The sequence below is a fragment of the Strigops habroptila genome, chromosome Z, assembly GCF_004027225.2.
Source record: "Strigops habroptila isolate Jane chromosome Z, bStrHab1.2.pri, whole genome shotgun sequence".
In the NCBI taxonomy this organism is placed as follows: Eukaryota; Metazoa; Chordata; class Aves; order Psittaciformes; family Psittacidae; genus Strigops; species Strigops habroptila.
In genome coordinates, this window is record NC_044302.2 from 91611303 (window position 1) to 91617417 (window position 6115).

The following is a 6115-nucleotide window of genomic DNA, read 5'->3' on the forward strand; positions in this document are numbered from 1 at the left end:
CTCACTCGTTCTGTTGTGATGGGGTTTGGCGCGGTGGGAAGGGCTGCATGGGGGGGCTGCTCTCCTGCCCCACACACCGTCATCCCCCCTAGGCCCTGGCTTCTGCATCCTCATGGGTGCTGTGTCCCTGGGGTGTAGTGCTGGCACAGGGATGTGCGAATCCCACCTCATGCAGTTGTGCTGCCCAGCAAGGTGAACCCATCCTGTTTGCTCAACCACCCTTACTGTGGGGGGCCTGAAAACCCCTCAGATATGGTGGGGCACAAAATGGTTTTGTAAATGGCATCTGTTCATGGTGGAAGCTGTCCCTCCGAGACTGACCTTCCCTGCCCAAAGCAGGGACTCTGTGCTCCTGGATGCTTTGGAAAGACAGCATTAAACCAAGTTATTAATGAGGCTGTGCTCTGGCTGGGGCTTTGCTGGGAGCCTGGGAACTGACTCCAGCAGGGTGGGAGTCAGATGAGGCTGGAGGCAGCCCTGCGTTGACCAGGGATGCACTGCATCCAGCCCAGCGAGGCTGGCCCTGCCTTCTGTAGGATGCCTTGTTGGGCTGGTGCAGGGTCAGGGCATTGGGGAATGATTGCAAAACACCCCTGGAAATGAGGCATAGCAGAATACGTCTGCAACCACAAACAGCAAAGCAGGAGCAGATGGCAAGAGTGAGCCAGCGTGTGAGATGTATCCTGGTGTTTCTGTGGCTGCAAATGTAAACAACGGTGGGTTTTTTCACCTTCAAATGTGAGGTGGGCATTAAGCTAAAACAGGTTAAAAAGACATGCCCATGGGGGTGCTCTAATTTGCCCTGAACTTCACCCTTAAAGTGGGATTTGTGGGAGAGCGCTGGAGTTTAAGCTATGCTCAGGAAGGCACGTATGAGCATGGACATGCATGGGCATTTGCACATCGCTTCCAGCTTTACTGCAGAATGCTGCTTTTAAGGAAAATAAGGTGTCAGGGCTAGTGGGAGCCTCTTGCTGGTGAGGCAGATGGCTGCAGTGCTGCTGCCATGGTGAGATGGCACCGGGGAAACACCTCTGGGGAGATTTCCTTGGAGAGGCTGAAGGAAGAGGTGACGGGCTGGAATCTGGAGAATGCAGCACAGGCCAAAACCCATCCATTCCCTAAAGAGGAGCTGAATCCACAGACCACTAGTGAGACAAGCAATGCAGAGAAGATGCTCTGAGACGATGCTGCAGTGAAGCAGCAGAAGAGGATTCACACTGGAGAGGATTCACAAACCTGCTGCTCCACCCTATGTGCAAAGATAAGGCAGTGCTGATACAGAGTGCGCTGGGACAGAGGGTGTGCAGCCCCACATAGAGTGTATATAGACTTCCCCATAGACAGGGAAGGCAGGCAGAGCAAAAGGTTAGCAGAGCTCTGGCACTCTGCAGCAGAAAGGCTTCAGCGACAGCAGAAAGTATCCAGGCAAGACAGAAACCACTGAGTGCAGTCGAGAAAAGGGAAGTCTGTGATTCTAAGTGTTGAACCCAGGCCAAATGACAGCTCAAGTTGTTGGCTTGTGCCAGCAGCAGAGTGTGCTGGGCTGCAACTCTGGGCTGAGCTCCATCACAGCTCACCTGAAGATGTGGCACTGCCTCTATCCCACTGCCCCGCGCCATTCCCGAGGAGCAGGAGCTCCGTGGGTGCCAAGGGATGATTCTGGGGCTGTGTGGTAGATAGAGGGCCTGTAATTTCCATCTGAAGCTTCAAGGCAGTTTTTGATGCTCTCTCCACCAACACTGCCCTCATAGGGTCTCTCATGGTCTTTAAAGGAGGTGGAGAAGTGGCTGGTGGGCAATAGGGACTCCCACCCTTCCTGCCCAAGGTATTTCCCAGTCCTGGCTATCCTTGACACCCATCCTGACCTAGAGGTCCCCAGTCCAGAGCATCCTCTCAACCTTTTATTTTCTCAATCCCCATATAGCTCCCAAGTGCCTCTTTCCATGTCCTCTGTTTTGCTGGCTGGAGACCCTTGGCTTTGGGGTGTCTTCCTGCTGCCAGTTCTCCTTCCACTTCCCCAGAGCACCAGGTCCCTCTGCTTCCCTCCCACCCTGCTGGGAATTGCAGACCTGCTCCTGGGCTGCAGGTCTCCAATGCACAGCAGAAGAGCATCTGCTCTCCCCTGAGGATGTCCCATGACAGGGCCAATGTGAGCTGTGTCCCAGAGCTGCACCAGATCAAGAGCCTCCTCTGCCCACCATCAGGCTAAGGGCCAACAAAGCAATGAAAAAGAGCAGCCCCCAAGGGTTTTGGTCCATCCCATGTGCTGTCAGATATGTTCACAGGTTAGTTTGGTGTGCAGCCTCACCAGGCATCCTTCCTGCCAAGCCGTGTGGGAGATGGCAAGGAAATTTGCTGATAGGCTGCTGGTTGCACAGGTCTCCAACTGGTTCTGCAGCCATCACTTCCTGAAGCCCATGAGAAGCTGCAGAGAGCAGGACAGGCAGCTTAACGGCAGGGAGCCAAGGCTGGGAGCATCCCACCTGGACACTGCTGTCTTGGTGCCATCACAGCACATCCTGTGTGGACATTTGCAGGAAGCACTTGGCTGGGAAATTGTGCAGCCCAAAGATGATGCTGAGACACACATGTGTAGCAGGGAGATGAGTTCTCACTTCAGGGGGTCGAATGGCATCCAGCTGAAAGGTCTTGGCTCTGCTGCCCATCACTGATGGTGAGCTCATCACCAGTGACATTGAAGTCAATGAGTGTTAGGGACAGATGGGCTCTAACAGAGCAGGAATTGGCACCTTCTGCATCCCTCTTAGCCAGATACTCAGGACCATCTTCGCTCCCTCTGGGCAAAGGCATGACTTGCTCTATTTTCTTAACCCTTAACTCCATTTAAATCAGATCAACTGATTCCCTGGTTCCCTCAGTTATTGGGGCCCCATGGGCTGGTGGTGGCCCCCGTCCCCCTGCTGCACCAGGACTGGGACTGCAATGGGAGTCACGCAGGAGACTCCCTCGTGCTGGGAGCTGCAAGGGAAATTGAACAGACACAGTGCCTGCCCAGTATTTCCCAATGCGGTGAATGCAGCCAGGCCAGATGCTGCCCCAGGGAATGGCTGTGCCTGGAAGCTGCCGAAATTCCCCCTTTGCCCTTTCCAGCTCCATAGCTCAGAGGTGGAAAGCAGAGCACTGCAAGGCACCCCATGGAGCATGCTGAAGCCCACAGGGCAATGGGGAAGCTGCTGCTCTGGGGGATCCTACTGATGGCAAGTGCCCGGGAGGGTGGCAGAATGCCGGTGCTCAATCAGGAGAGCCTAGAGGTGATGCTCACATGGCCCATTTACATTTTGATGGGTTCAGTTTCCCATGGGGACCCCCCCACACACTCCCCCTCGTTTCCACTTTAATTAATAACTGCATTATCAAAGCTTCTGCAGATGTGAGTGCTCAGGAATGCTTTGCTCTGCCTGTGGTATCCTCAGGGCGTTATCTCCAGCCTTCCCAAATTGTTCTGTATGAGGCTGAAATGGGTCAGCGTGTAAAATGCTCTCCCCTCTTCCCAAATTGCACCAGATTCCCTGACCATTCCCTGCTTGCGTGTGCAAAAGACTGGATCTTGAAATATCCCGTGTTCCCCATCCACACGGTCTCCTCTGGTCCCCAGGCTCAGCCATGCGAGGGGGATGGGGCAACCTCCCTGCGTGCCACAGGGGTGAACTTCAGACATGACCACTCTCTTCTTAGAAATCCCACTGACCCCAGTGGAGGGGGGAAGCCCGTCACATTCCCCTTTCACAATGAGGGCGGAAAGCCCCATTCCTCACCCTCCCGTGCCTCTCCTGGGGAGCAGAGGCGATGGGAGCAGCCGTGCTTTCACCCCCTTGGCACCCAGACAGCTGCCAGGAGGAGGCAGACCCTCTTTGCTGCCCATGTGTTGGCAGGGTTTAGCTCCAGAAGGATATATTCCTTACACTGGACATGCTCCTTTTGGTGAGCAGCCAGATGGAAACCAGCAGCGGGTGCGAGCCCCATGTGTCAGGAAAGTGGCTGGGGAGCCCCAGCTTGCTGTGAGGACCAGTACCCCACAGGACAGACCCTCCGCACCCCTTTGAGCCCTTGGGCATGCTCTGGTAGCTGCCAAACCTATCGAGCATGCGAGGAGGGGAGGGTTTGCTATAGGGCAGCAATCCCAGCACCCACTGCCAGTGAGTCAGGGCTCTGCTTTTGAGACCCCTCTTTGGCTCTGGGGAGGAGCTGGCTCTGAGTTGGGACAGGTTGCTCCTGGAGGTCTGGCCACCAGCAGCGAGGAGCTGTGATTCTCCCTGCTATGGCATCGCTTCGGCAGCACCATAGGGAGATCAAATGCAGACCAGTCTCTGAGCTACCCTGCATCCCCAAACCTACAGGAAGACTGGGGCTGATGACTGATGCTAATCCTCCACCACCTAAATTTCCCTTCTGCCAGCCAAGGTTTTTCTTTAATAGCTTGTGAATGTTCTAAGAAAGCAGGTGCTGATTGAAGTTAATCTGGCACATCCTGTTTGTGCTGCTCATTCTGCCTAACCCCTGCGGCACAGCCCCGGTTTGCCAGGACACAGGAACAGCAGGAGGCGATGCTTTCCTGATGGAGGAGACCATCCTATGCACAAGGCTGGTGCCAGTGCAGGGATGGAGGACTGTGGCCAGTGGTACCAGCCCCTGGGTAAGGCCAAAGGGTAAGAGTCTCCTCTTGCTTCTTACTGTGCAGTGGGGAAGCGGCAGAGCTTGCTACCTCCTGCTGCTGAGAGGTACAGAGGGACCCACTGAGGTCCCCAGGTCCCAGCTCTGTGTCTTGTCCCCAGGTAGATATTTGTCCCTATATCCATGTGGCTATCCCCCATAGCCATGTGGCTATGCAGCGCTTTCCACCGAGATGCCAGGACAGGCCAAAGCTGGAGCAAGGGGAGGGTGGAGGGATGGAGATGCTGCTCTAGGATTTCTTTTCCCTTGTGGGGAAACATTTTTCCTACTATCAGTGGGAATTTCTATGGATGCAACTGGGGCTGTTGCCTCTCATCCTGTTCCTGAGCGCCCCCAAGAAGAGCCTGTCTCTGTCATCTCTCCAAACCCCTCTGAGGCATCTTTCCAAACCCCTTTGAGGCATCTCTCCAAACCCCTTTGAGGCATCTCTCCAAACCCCTTTGAAGCATCTCTCCAAACCCCTTTGAGGCAGCTGCTGACGGCAGTGAGACCCCCTTCACCATTCCTTCCCTGGGCTGCACAACGCCACTGCTCTCAGCATCTCACAATTTAGTTGGCAGGGCTGAAGCAGGCTGGTTAAGGAACATCACCGCAGGTGGCACTGGCAGGTTGTGAGTCACCATGCCCTGGATAAATAGCCCCATCCCCGTGCTCCTTAGAATATTTGCAGTGGGAACACTGATGTTCACTCCCTGCGGTTCCCATGTGAGCTGCTGGCCGCCTGCGCCGTGCTCACAGGCTCTGTGGGGGGTTTCTGCTCTTGTGCTGTGAAAACCTGTTTCCAGGAAACTCTGTAACTCTCTTTGGCCACGAGCCCGATTGCTGGGACACCTGAAAACCAGGTTGTCTTTTGGTGTGTGAGATCACAGTCCTGGAGCAGAGAATGCTGGCTGGGCTCTCCTCCATCCATCAGCTTTGGATGTGCCCCCCCTGCCAGGCACTGGGAAGGGCAGAGGGAGCCAGACAGGCTCCTGCAATCAGATGGAGGGGCTCAGGGGGAGCCAGGTGTCACCCCAGTACCAACACATATCCCAAAATTGGGTTGAGGCAAGTTCTACCCCCAGCATCAGTGAGTTGATCCTATGTGATATCTAATGGGAATGTCCCAGAGATGTCTAGGACTGGGAATTGTATGGGATGAGACACCTCATGTGTTGGCCCAGAGCCCTGGGGTGCTTTCACAGGGCAAAGGGACCCTGGAGCTGCAGCCCCTGTGGCCAAGTGTGTTGACGGTGAGGGTGTTTGGCTCTGGGACCACAGAGCAGCTGGCTTCAGGGAAAAGCAGATGGGATATTCGGGAACTGCTTGAAGATTAAAATCCGGCCTGTGGCAAGACTTGTTGCAACTCCCCACCCCTCTTCTCCAAAAGAAAGTGAAAGCCACAGGCTGGAAGGATAAATAGGCAGTGGGGAGAAGCCAG